The 21,184-nt window shown below is 49.0% G+C and overlaps 1 protein-coding gene across 4 annotated transcripts in view; it reads right to left on the bottom strand.

Annotated features, from left to right (window-relative positions):
* Positions 1 to 19,443, bottom strand: part of PPM1B (protein phosphatase, Mg2+/Mn2+ dependent 1B) — a 97,991-nt gene extending 78,548 nt beyond the window's left edge. For 2 of the 4 annotated variants that reach the window (XM_048843001.2, XM_048843002.2), the window contains exon 1: positions 18,697 to 18,915. The gene's annotated coding sequence lies outside the window, so the exon portion shown is untranslated. Of the gene's footprint in view, positions 1 to 18,696; positions 18,918 to 19,423 lie in introns of those variants that run through there. The other 2 variants (XM_075127141.1, XM_048843000.2) reach the window with 2 other exon arrangements.
* Between the last annotated feature and the right edge of the window lie 1,741 nt (positions 19,444 to 21,184).

Raw genomic sequence — 21,184 nt, 5'->3', positions numbered from 1 at the left:
CTCATTGGGCAAGGAAGATGACATGTCAGTACTGGAGGTACAAGTGGATCAAATTTGACTTCCTCCATAGGTTCAGGAGGCTCCCTGGTTGATCACTTAGGGGAGAGTGATATGATTCCCTTTGGGATTACATGGACTCATGCTTTCGTGCATACAAGTCACGTGGCCCCCAGTGAGCCCAACATAAAGTGTCACAGGTGCCATTGGTCCTGAAAGGGAGGTCCCACTTGGAGGGACAAGGCTGGAAGCAGGAGGCTCTTGAACCTCTGTCCAGACTGAACTCTCTTGGCGAAGGGGAAGATGGATCCACTGGAACATCAGACTCTCCAGAAGATGAAAAGGTTGGGTCCAGTTCCATTGGCATTGCCATCAGTACTGGTATTGGGAAGCTGCTGCCAGTGAATGGAATGGGAGATGAGCTTCTCCCTGGGATTAGAATCTCACTGGTGAGGGTCGGTGCAGACAACAAGAGGGAATGAGAGTCTGGGAGAATGAAGATATCCTCTGAAGTGGTGCTGAATGTTTGAGCCTTAAATGCTGAATCTCATTGCCCCATGCCACTGGAGTCAATGTAAAGAAACTCTTGGTAGTCAGTGATTCCTTCCAGAGTTGTGGCAGCATCGCCAGTGATGGAGCCTCCATCCACATGGCTATTGTTGGCACTAAAGATTGGAAGTCCTTCGGCTCTTTGGTGCTTGGTTTTATTTAGTACTGAGGTTGGTGCTACTTATGCAAAGAATGGCTGAAAGAGCCTTGCTCTTATGCACCTTTTGATCACAGTCACAAAGCTTAGGAGGATCTAAGTCCTTGAATCCTGGGTGAGAAAACTCACTTGACTTGGACACGGGGAGAGACCGTCTCTTAGAAGATCTAGGAGGGGAATCAACTCTTATGTTTATAAGAGTGCCTCTTACTTTCATGAGAACGCAGAAATGAAGGGTCCTTCGCTCTAACCATACCCATTCTTGAGTCAGACATCAGACTATGAGGTGCACTCCTCGATGTCTCAGGCTCAAGTATGAGGCATCTCACCAACTATCTGACTGAGGCCTCATTAAGTGCTTGCTTCTAAAGTCTGAATTCTCACACCTGCCAGATTCAGCTGGGAAAGGAGCTGCAGATACTGCACTTAGGCTATGTCTATGCTAGAGACCTTACAGGGGCACAGCCGTACCTCTGCAGCTGTGCTTCTGTAAGGCCTCCAGTGTAGCAGCTCTGTGCTGATGGGAGAGAGCTCTCCTGTTGGCATAATTAAACCACCCCCAACTAGTGGCAGTAGCGCTTTTCCTGCTGACATAGTGCTGTCTATCCCAGCACTTCTATTGATATAACTTATGTCGGTCGGGGGGCTGTTTAAAACCCCTGAGCAACTTAAGTTTTAACGACAAAAGTGCTACTGTAGACATAGCCTTAGTGGAGATATGAGTTTCTGAAAGACAGTAGAGGCAGCAGTGGTGGTTGTCACTGACCAAAAAGGAGCAGGAGATGCAACTCTTAAACCCTGGAAGGCAGAGGACAATCTATATCCTGCCCCAAGGAATCACAAGATTTCCTAGGGTGAGGATTTAAACTAAGCACTGGTCTACACTGAAAAGTTACATTGGTATAGCTACGTCTTTAAGAGGTCTGAACCACCCACACCCCGAGAGAGATAGTTAACTGTAGACAGCACCAACACCCTAGCTACCACCTCTCAGGGAGGTGATTTGCCTACAGTGACTAGAGAAGCCTTCCAATGCTGTAGTGTCTAAGTTGAAGTGCTACAGCAGTGCAACTGTAACGGTTTAAATGTACACATAGCCTAAACTAAAAACATAAAACTTTTAAACATTTACAAGAAAAACATTGAAGAGGATCAGCTCTGGACACTGGAGGATTCCAACCTACGTCATGAGGCAGTAAGGAGGAACTGGAAAGGTGCTGGTCTGCACCACTCCTTATACCTGGGGTATGAAGCATCAGGGAAGCAACTGCACAAGCATGGACCAACTGATGCTACTTGTTAGAAAAATCTTGTCAGGCCCATTGAGCACATATTTACCCACTGTGGAATACACATAGGGATCAGTGCTCAAACAAAGTCACACACTAACTTATTTCACCATTTCTGTAAAGGCTGTCCATATGTCAGTGAACTGATCTGTATCATTTTTATTACGGAAGGACATCCTCTCCATCTCAGACAGTGCAGACATATCTGTATACCATTCTTCAATCACTTACCTGGATTTTGATTTCTAATACTGAAGTGTAAGTCTCTAAGCTCTGTACAGCTACAGTTTCTTGGAAAAATAAAGATGCCAAGTGTTCTCTACTAACCAGAAAATAGCATGTTCTCCTTTAAGCACAATGTCAGATGACATATAAAAGTTATTACTTCTGACCTTCCAGAATCGAATAATATTGGGGCAACTCCACATCACATGAATCAAACTGCTACCCCATTTCCTGACAATGCCAGCATTTATCAATCTAACAGTTCCTGATTTAAATAATTTATATTGCATCTAATATATGTTCCAGATAGTACTATCCAATTTAAGATATACTTCTCTTGACTTAATGCCTCCAATTAGCTTAACAGAAAACTGTTTCTCCATATTTAGTAATGACTAAATCTTTACACCAGCGGGATCTTAATGTAGTATCTAGTTCAAAAATCTTTGACAAAAATGCATATAGCATTGCTAATGGTCTACAGAGGCTCAGCAAGGTCTGACAAAAAAAGGATTTTGTGGAATTTAAAGCAGCAATACTTTGACAATGCTTGTATATCCTATCATGCCAATAAAGAAATTTGAACTGAAATTGACCTGAATTGCAACATCTCGTCCCCTACTCTACCTTTCTGCCTCCCTGCACAAAGTTTTTCAGTTTTCTTCATTTCTTGTGCAATCACACTTGGCAGCACTTCATAAATTTGTATTCTTCCTGGAGCATGGAGTGTGGTCTCTCAACTCACCCTCTTGGATTCCCATTCAGAGCCCACAAATTCCCCCACATACTTCCCAACTCCACCACACATGGCCACACAGCTTCACCAATAATCATATTAAAGCAGGACTGGTAGCACTGACTTAAGACTGCCCCACACTTCCCATTAAAAAGATCCTGCTTTCAATTGCTTATAATTTTGCCAAACACTAACCATTTGGAGAGAAGTTTTCTATGTCAGGTGTCTGCCTTGGTTAGAATTCAAAACTTCAACCAAAACAATTAAGCCATTTGAGAATAGGATTCAGAAAAAACACATTGTTTTGCCCATGTTAAATTCTGATGACTCTCTTTGAGAAGCTCTACCACATCCATGCTTTGTGTCAGGGATGTGTATTTTATTGCCCCATAAAACTTCACCCACATTTGGCACAGTAATAAGCTCTAAATGAGTTGCAGTTGCCTTTTGTTCAGTGGCAATTTGCTAGAGCTTCACAGTTAAATGTCCTCAAGATTCTGTCCACAATGGGCCTGCTCCAGCCCAGAACTCAACAGCAATTTCCCTGCAATTACAGCTCTGGGCTTCTGCAGATTGGGCCAGACACCAGAAATGAGAGCAGGAAGCATCTCTCCCCTGTGCTATGAGAGCAGGAAGCATCTCTCCCCTGTGCTAACACAAGCTGCCTGACAACTGCAGAAGGGATAAAAGCAAGACTAGCTGGACAAGGAGAGGAGAGTGGGGGGAGGGGCTGAGATCAGATGAGGAGCCAAAGGTAAGACTGGAACTACTGGAGCAAAGAGGAAGCAACTGGGAACCAATGGGGACATACAAGTTAAGTGGAGGAAGAGGCAACTAGAGGCCAGGGTGGGGGAAAGACTGGATGAAGACCCTGGAAGGAGTGTGGGGAACAAGGACTGGCTAAGCAAGGATACTGGAACTGGGAGCACAGTAGGGAGAAACTGGATGGGAAATCAATGTATACGATTAGAACTTGTATGGGAGACTGGGCTGAGAAGTCGGAGGATCAGAGACTGACTGATTAGGTAATGAGAATGCAACCAGGACAAAGAGCTAGGAGTGTGGAAGAGACGAGACTGGGATAGGTTGCAAGGATTGAACCAGGAGGGGTCAAGCTTGAGGGGAATAGGTAGAAAGATCTGTGGCCACTAGAGTACACTTCCTTGAATAACCTAAGATTCCTGAATCTCTTCATCTTTCAGCAAATATTGTGAAACCCACTGGGGCAAAGTGTCCCATGCCCCTCTACTGCTGGTCCACATAAGAGGACAACAACCTACTATTCCTATCAGTTATTCCATTAGCTCAAGGGGCAAAGGTCTGTGTGGTAACTGTAAATGCTCCAGCCTTGTTGGTGAAACATATGGCTGTCAAAATGATGTCACCTAAGTTCACTCTAAGATGCGCAGCAGACTATAAAGGGGCCATGTAGGTGCGCAGCTACAGTGGCCTGGAGAGGAGAGAGGTAGGGAGTGCGTGGGGACTAGGGAGAGGTGCAAGTTGGGACGTGCAGGGCTGCTGCCAGCAGAAGATAAGTGCCTCTCCCCTGAAGTGTCTACCGACGAGGAGAGGGATGGGATGGGATGGGTGGCGGGGGGTCCTCTGGCCCCAGCCCTGGGGCAGCCTGCACCCCAAACCCCTTAGCCAGCCCATCCTCCCAGACAGAGCCCTCGCCCACCCCCCCATCCCAACCCTCTGCCCCATCTCCCCACACCCAGACCTCCCTTCTGAGCCCCAACCGCCTTCCCCTGGATCCCCTGCAGAGTCCCATTGGCCCTGCACCCAGAACCCCCAATGAGCCCCCGTGCATCCAGATCTCCCACTGAGCCACCTACATCCAGATTGCCTCACACCACACCGAGATTCCCCCACACTAAGCCCCTCCACACTTGGATCCTGCTGGGATGAGCATGCCCACCCACACCAGGTGGAGAGGGGCAGGACCCCAGGGTGTTTCTGGACCAGGTCCGGCCCTTGCACCGTGTCAGGGTTGGGTGCAGCCTCACTGAGTCCCTGTACAAGGGGAAGTGAGGGCTTCAGAGTTATCTCCCACCTCAGTGCAGCCAGTGACCTGTGCTCCACACTGCCATGCTGGAGCGACATTTATTTATTGACAGATAAAATTCACAGAATTTTGCAAAATTTTAAAATATTATTGTGTGCATAATTTATTTTTGGCACAGAATTTTTAATTTTTTGGTGCAGAATTCCCCCAGGAGTACAACTCTTAGTGAAGACATGACAGTTTGTAGCCTTCACATGTGTTAACAGGTTGAGGTCAGGACTATGGGAGAGCATAAGATTTACCCCAACCTTCTACACTGTGAAGGATACAAACTGCCATATCTCTGCTAATTTTCTACCTTGTTAGTTAACACCAGTTAAGCATGCACCTTTTGCCTGGTGAAGACAAAACTACTAAGGCCTCCCAGCCCCATCATTTCAATACACACATGCATAGGATGGATAAAAATGAATGATTTTTCCCCCAAAAAAATGTAGGTTTCAGAGGAACAGCCGTGTTAGTCTGTATTCGCAAAAAGAAAAGGAGGACTTGTGGCACCTTAGAGACTAACCAATTTATTTGAGCATGAGCTTTCGTGAGCTACAGCTCACTTCATCAGATGTATACCGTGGAAACTGCAGCAGACTTTATATACACACAGAGAATATGAAACAATACCTCCTCCCACCCCACTGTCCTGCTGGTAATAGCTTATCTAAAGTGATCAACAGGTGGGCCATTTCCAGCACAAATCCAGGTTTTCTCACCCTCCACCCCCCCACACAAATTCACTCTCCTGCTGGTGCTAGCCCATCCAAAGTGACAACTCTTTACATAATCAAGTCGGGCTATTTCCTGCATAGATCCAGCCCCGCAACCTGAAGCAAATACTCACCAACAACCACATACCACACAACAGAACCACTAACCCAGGAACTTATCCTTGCAACAAAGCCCGTTGCCAATTGTGCCCACATATCTATTCAGGGGACACCATCACAGGGCCTAATAACATCAGCCACACTATCAGAGGCTCGTTCACCTGCACATCCACCAATGTGATATATGCCATCATGTGCCAGCAATGCCCCTCTGCCATGTACATTGGTCAAACTGGACAGTTTCTACGTAAAAGAATAAATGGACACAAATCAGATGTCAAGAATTATAACATTCATAAACCAGTCGGAGAACACTTCAATCTCTCTGGTCACGCAATCACAGACATGAAGGTCGCTATCTTAAAACAAAAAAACTTCAAATCCAGACTCCAGCGAGAAACTGCTGAATTGGAATTCATTTGCAAATTGGATACTATTAATTTAGGCTTAAATAGAGACTGGGAGTGGCTAAGTCATTATGCAAGGTAGCCTGTTTCCTCTTGTTTTTTCCTACCCCCCCCCCCCAGATATTCTGGTTTAACTTGGATTTAAACTGGGAGAGTGGTCAGTTTAGATGAGCTATTACCAGCAGGAGAGTGAGTTTGTGTGTGTATGGGGGTGGGGGGGATGTGAGAAAACCTGGATCTATGCAGGAAATAGCCCGACTTGATTATGTAAAGAGTTGTCACTTTGGATGGGCTAGCACCAGCAGGAGAGTGAATTTGTGTGGGGGGGTGGAGGGTGAGAAAACCTGGATTTGTGCTGGAAATGGCCCACCTGTTGATCACTTTAGATAAGCTATTACCAGCAGGACAGTGGGGTGGGAGGAGGTATTGTTTCATATTCTCTGTGTGTATATAAAGTCTGCTGCAGTTTCCACGGTATACATCTGATGAAGTGAGCTGTAGCTCACGAAAGCTCATGCTCAAATAAATTGGTTAGTCTCTAAGGTGCCACAAGTCCTCCTTTTCTTTTTGCAAAAAAATGTAAAGGCTTTTTTTTTAATTTAAAAATCTATTTTAAATAAAGTTAAAACAAATTAATTTAAACTTTATTTTCAAAGTATGACAACCTATGTTGTAGGCCTAAACTCATTATAATCTATTAAAAGAAAAGGAGTACTTGTGGCACCTTAGAGACTAACCAATTTATTTGAGCATAAGCTACAGCTCACGAAAGCTTATGCTCAAATAAATTGGTTAGTCTCTAAGGTGCCACAAGTACTCCTTTTCTTTTTGCAAATACAGACTAACACGGCTGTTACTCTGAAACCTATAATCTATTAAAATCATTCAAATTTCAAATATTGAGCAGCATGTTTGCTATCAATGTTTTAAAGAGAATCAAATCACTGACCTGGTGGAAGTAATTGGCTAAGCACCTGGAACCTGAGTTTGCTAAAGTGCTAAACCAATTTTTGACAGCAGTAGTCTCCTCTGCAGGTGCAGAGGGAATTTTTTTTCAGTTCAGTTTAACTCATTCAGTTCAACAACTTGTGACTCAAAGTTAAGAAACCAACTGTTAACTGGAAAAACAAAAAAGCTTGTTTTACTCCTATCTATGACTAAAAGCCTGTCTATACTACAATATTAAGTCAACCTATGTTAGGTTAGGTTAAAGCCACTGCAGTAAGTACTGCGGTGGCTGATGTCCACACTACCCTCTTTCTGTCAGTGGTGCGTGTCCTTACCAAGAGTGCTTCCACCAACTGAAGAGAGGTAGTGTTGGGTGGTGAGAGCCCTGGCTCTCACCACCATGCAGCTCTCCACCAGGAGCCTAGCTGTCCCACAGGCTTCTCGCCTCCCTGCTCCCAGCTGTCCAACAAGACAGCCAACAGCTGATGCCTAGATACTGCATTGCCCTAACTACGCCAACAAAAGCCCTATGCCTCTCATGGAGGTGCAATTATGATGTCGGTGTACTATGGCATTTACATTGGCAGGAGCAAGGCTGTAGTGTGGACACTGACATAGTTAGGGCAACATAAGCTGGCTTATGTTGACTTAACTCTGTAGGATAGACCAAGTCTAAGGTCTGGTTTACACTACAGGGTTAGGTCGAATTTAGCCGTGTTAGGTTGATTTAAAAATGACTGCATCCACACAACCAACCCCATCCCGTCGACCTAAAGGGCTCTTAAAATCGACTTCTGTACTTCTCCCCGATGAGGGGAGTAGCACTGGGTCAAATTTGGTGTAGTGCGGACGCAAATAGACGGTATTGTCCTCTGGGAGCTATTCCAGAGTGCTCCATTGTGACCACTCTGGACAGCACCTTGAACTCTGATGCACTAGCCAGGTACACAGGAAAAGCCCCAGGAACTTTTGAATTTCATTTCCTGTTTGGACAGTGTGGCAAACTCAGCAGCACAGGTGACCATGCAGTCCCCCCAGAACCACAAACGAGCTCCAGCAGGGACCGAAAAGGAGACACTGGATCAGATTGCTGTATGGGGAGAAGCATCTGTGTAGGCCGAATTCTGATCTAAAAGAAGAAATGCAAAATTTGCCAAAATCTCATGCGTTAGAGTCCAATACATGCCGCTTCTATGATCAGCTGCATGGTATTTTAGCGGGGGATCCTACCACTATCCCATCACTGTCCATGGACACCTGCAAGCTGGGAGTCTGACACAACAGGGAGAAGGATTTTGTGGATGAGGAGCAGGAGGAGGAGAACGCGCAGCAGGCAAGCAGTGAATCTGTTCTCCCTGGCAGCCACGACCTTTTCATCACCCTGGAGCCAATACCCTCCCAAGGCGGAATCCCCGACCCTGAAGCTAGAAAAGGCACCTCTGGTGAGTGCACATTTGTAACTACAGTACAGGGTTTAAGAGCAATAGTGTTTAATGTTTGATTTGCCCTGAAGAATTGGGATGCATTCGCAGCCAGTACAGCTACTGGAAAAGTCTGTTCACGTGTCTGTGGATGGAATGGGAATCCTCTAGGGACATCTCCATGAAGCTATCCTAGAGGTACTCTAAAAACCTTTGCAGAAGGTTTCTAGAGAGGGCTGCCTTATTTCATCCTCCACGGTAGGACACTTTACCACGCCAAGCCAGTAGCAAGTATTCTAGAATCATTGCAGCACAAAGCATGGCAGCGAATGGTCCTAGGTTTTGGTTGCATTCAAGTAACATTCGGTCTATATCTTTGTGTTAGCCTCAGTAGAGTGATATCATTCATGGTCACCTGGTTGAAATGGGGGAATTTTTGTAAGGGAACAGTAAAAGGACCCTGTTCATGCTGGGCAGCTTGCACTTGGCTAAAAGGGATCATCCCAGAAAATAGCCACGCGGCGGGGTGGGGGTACATGTGTGCTGCACATCCACCCGAAAACCGCAGGCCCTCCTTTTAAATGCGAAACCCAACCTATTTCTTACTCTGGGAAAGGAGGGCGCTTCAGTTTCAAAACATTCCCCCATGTTATGTAGGCGTAAGAAGCCAACCCCGCATACCAAAAAGCTTACCACGGCTGCCTGGAAACCGAATTCTGTTGCCCATCCATGTGTGGTGTCACCATACCCGCAGGCGCTCAATATAAAAGGCAAAATGAGACTGCTGTCTGCTGTGAATTGCTTGATTCACTATGAAAGAGTCTTCCTTTTGGTCTCAGAAATGTATCATCTTAAATTTTACTCTCCCTTTTTATCTCCCCCCAGGTGCAAATGTTTCTACGCTCCCCCATCATCTGTCCCAGAGATTATAGCAGATTAGAAGGGGGAAAAGAAAAAAAAACAAACGCACTCGTAATGACATGTTTTCCGAGCTCATGCAGTCCTCCCGCACTGATAGGGCACAGCTTAATGCATGCAGGCATTCAGTGGCGGAGGCCAGGAAAGAATTAAGTGAGCACGAAGAGTGGAGGCAGGATGCAATGCTGAGGCTAACGGAGGAGCAAATGGACATCATGAAGCGTCTGTGGAGCTGCAGGAAAGCCAACAAGAGCACAGCCCCCCGCTGTATCCACTGTATAACCGCATGCCCTCCTCCCCAAGTTCCATATCCGCCTCACCCAGATGCCCAAGAACGTGGGGGGGGGGGGGGAGGGGGCAGAAGGCTCCAGGCACCCAGCCACTCCACTCCAGAGGATGACCCAAGCAACAGAAGGCTGTCATTCAAACAGTTTGATTTTTAGTGTGGCTACAATAAACAACGTGGCCTTGTCCTTCCCCACAACCCACTTGGGCTACCTTGCCCGTTATTTTTTTTTTTTAAATTAATGAAGAAAGAATGCATGTTTCAAAACAACAGTTACTTTATTTCAAAGAAGGGAGAGTGGTTGGCTTATAGGGAATTAAAATCAACAAAGGGAGCGGGTTTGCATTGCAGCAAGGAGAAACACACAGTCACACTGTAGCCTGGCCAGTCACGAAACTGGTTTTCAAAGCCTCTCTGAAGCGCAGCGCGTCTTGCTGTGCTCTTCTAATCGCCCTGGTGTCTGGCTGCTCAAAATCAGATGCCAGGCGATTTACTTCAACCTCCCACCCCGCCATAAACGTCTCCCCCTTACTCTCACAGATATTATGGAGCACACAGCAAGCAGCAATAACAATGGGAATGTTGGTTGCGCTGAGGTCTGACCTAGTCAAACAGCGCCAGCAAGCTTTTAAACGTCCAAAGGCACATTCTACCACCATTCTGCACTTGCTCAGCCTGTAGTTGAACTGCTCCTTACTACTGTCCAGGCTGCCAGTGTACGGCTTCATGAGACATGGGAGCAAGGGGTAGGCTGGGTCCCCAAGGGTAACTATTGGCATTTCAACATCCCCAGTGGTAATTTTCTGGTCTGGGAAGTAAGTCCCTTCTTGCAGCTGCTCCAACAGCCCGGAGTTCCTAAGTATGTGAGCGTCATGCACCTTTCCCGGCCATCCCACGCTGATGTCAGTGAAACATTCCTTGAGATCCACCAGTGCTTGCAACACCACTGAGAAGTACCCCTTGCGGTTCACGTACTGGTTGGCAAGGTGGTCCAGTGCCAAGATGGGAATATGAGTTCCGTCTATCGCCCTACCACAGTTAGGGAACCCCATTACAGCAAAGCCATCCAGTATGACTTCCACATTTCCCATAGTCACTACCCTTGATAACAGAACGTCAATGATTGCACTGGCTACTTGGATCATAGCAACCCCCACAGTAGACTTGCCCACTCCAAATTGATTCCCTTCTGACCAGTAGCAGTCAGGCGTTGCAAGCTTCCACAGGGCTATCGCCACTCACTTCTGAACTATCAGGGCAGATCTCATCTTGGTATTCCTGTGCTTCAGGACAGGGGAAAGCAGAGTTCCAGGAAAGTGGCCTTATGCATGCGAAAATTTTGCAGCCACTGTGAATCATCCCATACCTGCAACGCTATGCGGTCCCACCAGTCTGTGCTTGTTTGCCTGGCCCAGAATTGTCGTTCCACTGTATCAACCAGCCCCACTGCCGCCACGATGTCCCAATTGCCACATCCTGTGCTTTCAGGAACGTCTGTGTACATGTCCTCATCAAAATCCTCCTCGTGCTGGCGTCTCTTAGCCCGGTTCTGCATATACTTCAGGATAACGTGCGAGGTGTTTACAATGCTAACAGCAGTGGTAACGGTGAGCTAAGTGGGCTGCATGCTTGCTGTGGTATGGCGTCTGCATGGGTAACCCACGAAAAAAGGCATTAAACGATTGTCTGCGTTGCTTTCACGACATGTACCCAAAACCATCCGCGACAATGTTTTTGCCCCATGAGGCATTGGGAGCTTAACTCAGAATTCCAATGGGCAGCTTAGTGGGGACATATGCAATCGACTGTATAAAACTGATTTCTAAAAATTGACTTCTATAAAATCGACCTAATCTCGTAGCGTAGACATACCCTAAGTGTGTGACAGGATGAGACCTATCAGCTCTAAAATTCTGAAGGACATGGTGACTGGAAACAATCAGTTCAACTCACTACCTACAGATAATACTTCTTTTGTTTAATAAGGCAGACTGTTTTAAACACAAAACACATTTTGATAAACCTATTTTTTTCCTTATGTAAACAGCACATTTAAGATACTTTAATAAAAAGTTTTCAATGCTATTTGTGAGTTTTTAAATGCAAATCTCCATCCAAACAGAACCCATTTTCTAACATACTAAAAAACCACAATTAAGAATCTGAATAAATGTACATAAGCTATATAATTGCTTAAAATAGATATAATATATTATCTTAGTTAGCCAAAAAATTACTACATTTAAGCAAAAAGGCTATATTTAGTTGCTAATCAACATGTCTTAATGGTTTCCAACCAATGAGAATCAATCTTTCTTTAGGAAAAGTTCAAATGCAAAAACAAGATGGAAAACGGTGATTTAAAATTGCTTTGATTTAAATCAATCCACCATGCCACATAAGCCATCCATCTGACACCCAATCCCATAACACGCTCATAGGATTTCCAACTCTCTCCTCAGCCCCCATATACAAATATACATGCCTCAGGGTTGCCAACTGTCTAATCACGGAAACCCAAAGACCCTTACGCTGCCCCTGTCCTGCCCCTTCTGAGGCCCTGACCCCCCATCACTCGCTCTCCCCCACCCTCACTCATTTTCACCAGGCTGGGGTATGGCATTGGTGTGCAGGCTCTGGGAAGGAGTGCAGGCTCTCGGCTGGAGCAGGAGGGAATGCAGGTTGCAGGCTCTGGGAGGGAATGCAGGGTGTGGGAGGGGGTGTGGGCTGGGGCAGGAGGGGGTCAGGACATACCTCGGGTGGCTCCCAAAAGCGACTAGCACATACCTCTGGCAGCGGCTCCTAGGCAGGAGGCCTCCACGCACCACTTCCCGCAAGCACTGCCCCTGCAGCTCACAGAGTTGGCACGGGGGCAGCGCACGGAGACCCCCTGCCTCCGCCCTCCCCAGTGGCTGCAGGGATGGTGCTGGCTTCTTCCGGGAGCGGCATGGAGCCAAGGCAGGTAACACAATACACACAGCCCTCCCCCAGCTTTCCCAATATATACACACAAGGCACCCCCAACTTCTCCTCCCCCGATACATACCCCAGTCACCCACAAGCTTCTCCTAACTCACCCACTTCACAACCGACACTGCTCCCGCAAAGCTTCTCCTATTCTTCCTTCCCTCTTCTCAACCTGCATAAGCCTTCAGCTTCTCCTGTTCTTACTCCCATGCTATAGACATTTCCCCCAATTCTTCTCCCCCACACAGGCATCCCAGCTGCCCCTTCTATCCCAATATTTAAACAGGCCTCCTCTCTCCCCTCCCCAGGACAATACAGACCTCCCAGCTCCTAGTATCACCCTGAAAAACACTCATGTCCCCCAGATCCTCTCCTTGTCCCCAAGACACACAGCCCCACTTACCAGCCAACTCCTCTAACCACCCAGTACACAGGCAGACTAGCCTGCCTGCCCCATCTATTTTAAATGAAAAATTTCTTCAAAATCTTAGAGCCACTAAAATTTCATATTCATGGGAAGCAGAACATAGGGTGTTCAGAGCTCATGTCACTGCCTACACGAGATATTTGTGCTAAGCGAAGGAATGTTTAAACGAATTCCCGATACAGTTGTATGGGCCAGGTTGCCATGATGACGTAGTTAAAATTGTGGAACTAGCCTGCAAATATAATCTTTGCATAATACCATTTGGTGGAGGAACAAGTGTTTCTAGTGCTCTCGAATGTCCTGCAGATGAGAGAAGAACTATTGTTTCATTGGATACGTAAAAAATAAATCAAATTCTCTGGATAGATGAGAAAAACTTAAGTGTTCATATAGAGGCTGGCATTATTGGACAAGATTTGGAAAGACAGCTTGGTGAGAGTGGTTACTGTACAGGCCATGAACCAGATTCTATGGAATTCAGCTCCCTTGGAGGATGGTTGGCCATACGCGCATCAGGCATGAAAAAGAACCACAAACCTCAATCCACCAGAAGTAGACCCACCTGCTTGGCTGCAATCTGACCACCTCCCAACTTCCTCCCTAAAAAGCGCGCACACAGACCCATACTACCACATCTTGCCCCCCACAGAATACATGCATAAGTCCACCAGCCACACATATCCCCTACACAGGCCCAGCCAGTCTCACTGCCCACCCACTACAGACTGTATTGAGGGGGAGGCTGGCAGGCCTGTGCATGTTTTCTGGCATACTCAGACCCACCTCCGACTCCCCTGCTGCCACCCCGTCTCACAATACACACACAGGCCCCACCAGACTGCCTGCCTCCTCCCCAAATACACAAACAAGCTTCCCTACCTGCCTGCCAGATGTCCTCAGCCCAATAAAAAAAAAAAAAATACACCAACCTGTCTTCAATGTCCACCCAAAATACACACAGGCTCACCTGCCTCCCCACCCCAAATGCCAGTCCCCTCCCCCCAGCACCAAATGCCCACACACAGCACACTCCTATCCCAAATGCCCACACACAGCCCAGCCTACCCTCTGTCTCCCCTCTCCCCCAACTACAATGCCCACCTATCCACTACATCCCCTCCATCAGTCCTAAATGCACATCTAGTCCTCCCTCTCCACCCAGCCCCAAATGCTCACACAGCCCTGTCTACCTTACCCCTATATCAATGCCCGCACAACCCTGTCCACCCACCAATTCCTCTCTCCTGCCCCTACAAGGCTTGTGCACAGCACAGCCCACAGCTGCTTCCTTGCCATTCCCCAAAATAAGCCTGGCTACTATCCCCTGATAACCACACACAGCCCAGCCCACCACCCAAAAGACACATCACCCATCCAGCCTACCTGCCAGCCAATCAAGAATACACACAGGCCTGCCTGCCACCTCATCAATACACAGAGGCCTTCCTCCGGCATCCCACCACCCACACACACACACACAGACCGGCCTGCCTACCAGCCATCTCCATCACTTTCAGTACAAACACAGGCATGACTTCCTACCACTGCCAATACACAGACATGCCTATCTACCAGCCACATCGCCCCAGAAAAAACACAGAAGTCTGCCTCTCTGCCACCTCCACTCCAACCCAGACATGCACAGGCCTGCTTTGTCATCATCTCTGCCTCTGCCCCAATATACTCAGCGGTCATCTGCCCCCCAATACATAAATCACCTGTCTACTACCCCAATACACAAACAGACCTGCCTGCTTGTCACCTTTCCTCTCTCGATACACAATGCACTCCCCAAAGAAAACATACACAAACCCTGCCTGCCTAACTGCCACCACCTCCCGAAAAAAACCCCAAAACCACACAAGATTGCCTTGCTTTCCTGTCAGCTAGCCATCTAACCCCAGAAATAAAGACACATGCCTGCCTGTCTTCCTATGGCCTCTGGCCCCCCAATACATACACAGACCTGACTCACCACCCCCCCGAATAGAAACAGGCCGGCCTGCCTACATATCAGTACCCCCCGAACAATTCTTCCTCTCACGGAATAGTTACAGAGGCCTGTCACTTCCTACACCCCAAGTCACACAAAGGCCTACCTGCTACCTTTCCACCCGCATACACACACAAGCCTACCTGCCACTTTCCTTTCCCTCACCTCATACAACAGAAGCCTGCCCGTAGGGCGGATTGATTTAAGTCGGTGACTTAAATTATGTAAATCACCAAGTAGAAACCCTAAATTTAAATAAATTTTAATCAGTCTTTTCATTTATACTTCAGTAATTTTCTAAAGAAAGGTGCACTCTCACTGGTTGATATAACCACTAATACATGTTGATTTACAACTAAACAGAGCCTTTACACTAGATTTGGTACTCTTTTTGCTACCTAGGAGGGTACACTGTAGCTATATACATTTATTTACGCAATCACATAGCGTAATATTTTCAGATTCTTATTAACTGTACACTTAGTATGCTAGAAAACTGTGAATGATATACTGCTTATTTACTATATAATTAAGTGTCTGCTCATGCAAGCTGCATTAGGATGGTAACTGGAATTTAAATATACCAAACAGGATATAAAATGTATGCTTACTAAACAAAACAAGCCCTTAATACACTACATGACCCATTGTGCCATATTTATAAAGCTTGACCTCAAAGGTTAAATTGTTTTCCCGATTCTTTCTTTATACAGAAAAAAAAACCTCTTAACTCAAAGTTTTTGATAGAAGCTCATAGATTCAGCATATTTATTTCATTTAAATGTTTTAACAGGTTATAAAATTCAGGCCTTACCATTTTGTATTAAATTCAGATTTTATTTTAAAAAAGGTTTGCTTTTTAAAAGTAAAAATTATAAAATTAAAAACAAAAATTATCCAATTTAAATAAAATCTTTGATTTTTATTGTGCCTGTCTGCCACTTTACTCCTCCTCTCTCCCAATGTCTGCCAGCCCCCTTCCCCCACCATGCACTTGCAGGTATGCCTGCCAACCTCCCTGCCACCTCACCCCCATACACTCACAGGCATTCCTACACACCAGCCACTTTCCTCCACCCTCCAAAACATCAGAAGTCAGCCTGTCTACCAACCAGGCAGTCACTTTCCCTGCCTATAAACAGACATGCCTGCCTGCTGCCTTCCCCTTAACCCCCACCCATACACACACAGGCCAGCCAACCAGCCTGCCATTTTCCTCCTAAACTCTCACCCCCAGTATACACAGACCCTTCCTCCTACCCGCCCACCCCTAGTAAAAACACAGGCTGGCAGGTGTGCCACTTTCCCCCTATCCACACCTCAGTACACTTACAGGCCTAACCTGCCAACCTCCCCTCCCAACAAACATTCAAGCCTCACTATCAAATGCCCCTTCTTCCTCCCACACATACACACAGGCTCTGACTGCCTGCTACCCCACCGCTACACACACAGGCCCTAACCGCCCCCCAACACGCACATGCACAGGTTGCCACGACCCCCACTACGTATACACATGCACAGATGCTGCCAGCCACCAGCAGCACCTGAAATGCATGGACACACACAGACCCTGCCTGTAGCCACTACTGTTCCACCAAAACATGTGCAGGCTCCACTTCTCACCACAGTCCCACACCCAAAATACATGCACAGGCCCTGACTCCCACCACCACAGCACCCCCTCCTCCTTCCTCCAAAACACAGACACATGTGCACAGGCCCCATCTCTCACTGCCCCCTCCAAACACACACTGACACACAGGTGCCACATTCCCCCATCACAGCCTCCCCAAATGTGCGCATGCACACACCCCCACAGGCTCCACCTCCTCCCCCACCCCCTGACTCCCCAAACAAGTACAGGCATGCACTAACCATGCCTACACTTCCCCCACCCCTCCAATGCGTACACACATGCACAGGCAACACCTGCTCCTGCAGTCCCCAAATGCACATACACACGCCTGCCTGTACTAGGCCTCCCAACTGCTGCCCTGCCCGCCCCCCAGTAGAGGCGCACACAGGCCCTCCCGCTGCCTACCCATTTCATCACCCCCTCAAAAAAGCAGGAACAGGCCCCAGCTCCCCCCCCACACACAAAATACCAACACACAGACCCTCCCACCTTCCCCGCAATACACCCACAGGCCCTGCCTGCCACCTTTCTTACTACCTCCCCAGTGCACATGCAGGCCACTTCCCCCCTATCCTCTAAGCACATGCACAAACAGCTCTGTTTACTCCCTGGCCCTTCTGCCTGCCACCCTACCCGCCCCCAAATATAAGCGCACGCAGGCCCACCCGCTTGCCACCAGACCCACGCTCCAGTACACACACAAGCAGGCCCTTCCACCCCACCCCAGTACAGGCACAGGCAGGCCCTCCTCCTGAGTACAGGTGGTCCTCCTGCCCACCTCCCTCCCGAGTACAGGCGCAGGCAGCACCCCACAGTACAGGCACAGGTAAGTTCTCCCGCCTACTGCCCTACCCCCCCATCAAGTACAGGCACAAACAGGCCCCCCCAGTACAGGCGCAGGCAAGCCCCCCCAGTTGCCACCCTACCCCACCCAGTACAGGCACAAGGAAGGCCTCCCCCCAGTACAGGTGGGCCCCACCCAAGTAGCTACCCTACCTGCCCCCCTAGTACAGGCAGGCCCCCCCCCCCCCAAGTTGCCACCCTACCTGCCAATACAGACACATAAGCCCCCCCAGCTGCTACCCGACCCACCCACTGCACATACACACATGCTCGCACAGCATTTACCACAGCACCCCCAATATAGGAACGCAGGCCCACATGCCACCCTACCCACCCCCAATATACACAGATCCCCTATCCCACACATACACGTGTGCATATAGAAACTCCCCACCTGTGCCCCTACTCCCGTCCAATACAGGCTCGCACGCATGCCCCCCACCGTCCCAGCACACACAGGTCAAGGCCCTGCCTATCACCCCCATATCTCCCCAGTACACGCACGTGCGCGTACAGGCCCCGCCTTCCCCAGACACAGGCCCTGCCTGACCCTAACACACACACATCCTGCACCCTTCCCCATATCCCTCCCACAAAACACACACCCCACCTTCTGCCCTACCCCCTGCGGTACATGCGTGCACAGGCTCCGCCTGCCCGCTCCCCATACTCCCCCCCACAATACACACTCACAGACCTCGCCTGGCCCCTATAACACAGACACACGTTCCTGCCCCCTTCCTCGTTCCCCTCCCACAATACACACGCAGGCCCCGCCTCCCCGCTTCACACACAGGCCCGCCTTCCCTTTTCACCCCCTGTACACACGAGCACAGCCCCACCTGCCCGTCCCCCACACGCACAGGCCCCGCCTGCCGGTCCCCTTCCCCCCTACACACGCAGAGGCCCCGCCTGCCCCCCCGTACGCGCAGACAGAGGGCTCCCGGCGCTGCGGAGAGGCCTCCCACTTCGCAATGCCCCCGAGGCGAGTCGGGCCCTGGCCTGTACCTGGCCGCGGGCAGCGTTTGTGCCCCGGTGTCCGAGGGCCGGCCTGGCCCGGTGTGGGGTGTGGCTGGCAGGGTCTCACGCTGCGGGCGCTCCGGGTTGGCCTCCCCCCGCCGCAACAGCCGCCCGCTCGCGTAGTCCGAACGCAACCAGCAGCACCGACATGTTGGGAACCCCTCTCCCAGCGCCCGATGCTGGGCCCTCCCCCTCCCGCCGCTCACGTCAGCAGGCAAAAGGCGGGGTGAAATGATCCGCCCCCAACAGCCCGGCCTCGGGACCCAACTTTGGCAGCCCAATTCTATTGGCTATCATGTCTGTCATTCAGTTAATCCCACCTCTTCCTGACTCCCATTGGCCAACACGCCTGCCTGCTGCACATATGCTAAGAGGCATTGGTTAACCCCTTTGCCACTCACCAGTTGCCCCATCCTCTCTCCGCCCGCCCAGATGGCAATAGCCGTGTGCCCTAGCCTAGTACTGAAAGCTATTGGCCGCGGCTACGGTCAATCAAGTGCCTCTCCTGTCATCCTCCTTACTTCTGCGCACTTTTTTACCCGGGCACTGCAGCCTGGGCATGATTGACGGGCGTCGCTGTCAGTTAAACCCACCGCCCCTCCCGCCGCAGCCTCTTTCACGAACACCAACCTCCTCCCACACAGCACGTTGGTGGCCCACACTTCATAGGCTCTTGATGCTGTCAGTCCAATTACATCCCATCTCCCTTCCATACCTCACAGCGGCCTGGCTAAAGGGCGGGCACGTACGTAGCTGTAATATCCCTGCTCTCATTGGGCTGCATGCCTGCCAATCACTCCTCCGAAGGGACGAGGCGAAGGAGACGGCGAGAGCGAAGTCGGCTTTGACAAAACAAGCAAGCGTTTCCCCCCACCCCCAACGGCAGAGCGCTGTGCCCTGTGATTGGCTGCGCGGGAGGTGGAGAGGGTGGCCTCCCCAGGTAGCTGCAAGGGGAGACAGGGGTCGGAGAGGTGATGAAAAATGCCCGTATGTGCTCGCCCATTACATCACCGCCAGCCAATCAGCGAGCGAGCGGTTCAGCCTCCCACCGCAGCGGGGGGAGGGAATGCGTTTTGGTGCTTCGCACTTCGGGTGCCGCTGGGAGTACAAGCGGGGGCAGGGGCGGAGGCGCCCGGCCTCGGAGGAGGGACCGACCGCCGCAGCGCAGAGGCGGGGAAGGCCAGGGCTTAAGGGAGAAGGCGGCTGGGGCCCTGGGTACCCCTCATGCGGTCCAGCCCAGTGGATCATTGGCCTGCACATTGTCCGGCAGAGCAGGACTGGGCCCTGCCCCGGTCCCCGCCCTCGGGGTCCGGCGCTGCAGGCTGAACCCAGGGCTTTGCAATAGCAACAAGGAGGAGGCGGACAGGGGAGGTACTTGACTGATAGCAGCTGCAACCAGTGGTTTTCAGTAACAGGACAGGGTGTGTCCTATGCCCGGTGAGCAGCCAGTGCCACCCTTTTAGACCATATTATAATTGTGCAGCTAGTATACAGCCAACGCAGCTGTTAATTTAACTCTCTCCTTTCAAATACAAAGTTGCCTCCGAAATATCTTTGGTAGCAGCATGCGATCAGCACAGTGTCCTGAGGCACCTGCCCTTCGCACCTCCCTCCTTTTTTCCATACTCCTTCTGGTTAGTGGCTCCAGGCTACCAGAAGGTTCTGTTGAATTTAGGTCTCTTTCTGCAGAAGAACCCATGATGCTGGTATTTTTTTTTAACCTCTGTAGTGTCATAGTCTTGTAGGAGTATTGTTGCCTATACTTTGACATTAGCCCTATTCATCCATTTTAATCAGTAAAGGAAAACAAGGTACATTCTCCTTCCTCCCACCCCCCATCATGTTCTTATCTACATAAATGGTGAAATCCAGGTCCCGCTGAACTCAATGACAAAACTTCTCTTGGCTTCAACTAAAAAAAGTTGACCCAAACTTCACACAAAGTTGGTGTTTTTGGAGTGCCCATGCTGTAATCTATTATCTCTACAGTAGCATAAAATATTTCCTTTACTAATAGTTTTTAGTGATGTAAACAATGTGATGCCCCGTCCCCTTTCATTACATTGGTTTCAAGTTGCATTTCCCCCAAATTATATGCATCACATTTGTCAAGAACAGAACTCGTGATCATGGGCATAAAAGTCAGTTTACATGGCATTTTCCTTTTGTTCAGGTCTAAAAGAGTGGCTGCAATGGCAAAAGTTCATGAACAGTCCCTAAAAAAGGCTTTGATTTTTCATTGTGGGAGAAGGCTATTCTCTATTAATCAAGTATGTGCTTGTAAAAAAGTGGACTCACTGCTGGAGTGTTTCCTGGTGGGTGGGTGTGGTGTAGCAGCTACCCTCTCCCCCACATCTGGCACCACATGATCACAGCCACTCTGGTTGTCTTGTTGTGGTCCGCCTCTTCCCCTGACTTGACCCTCTGGCCTGGTCACATTTTAAGTCAACCCCTTCTGGGGTATTAAAGTCCAAAA

The sequence above is a fragment of the Caretta caretta genome, chromosome 3, assembly GCF_965140235.1.
Source record: "Caretta caretta isolate rCarCar2 chromosome 3, rCarCar1.hap1, whole genome shotgun sequence".
In the NCBI taxonomy this organism is placed as follows: domain Eukaryota; kingdom Metazoa; phylum Chordata; order Testudines; family Cheloniidae; genus Caretta; species Caretta caretta.
This window is presented reverse-complemented; position numbering and strand designations above follow the sequence as displayed.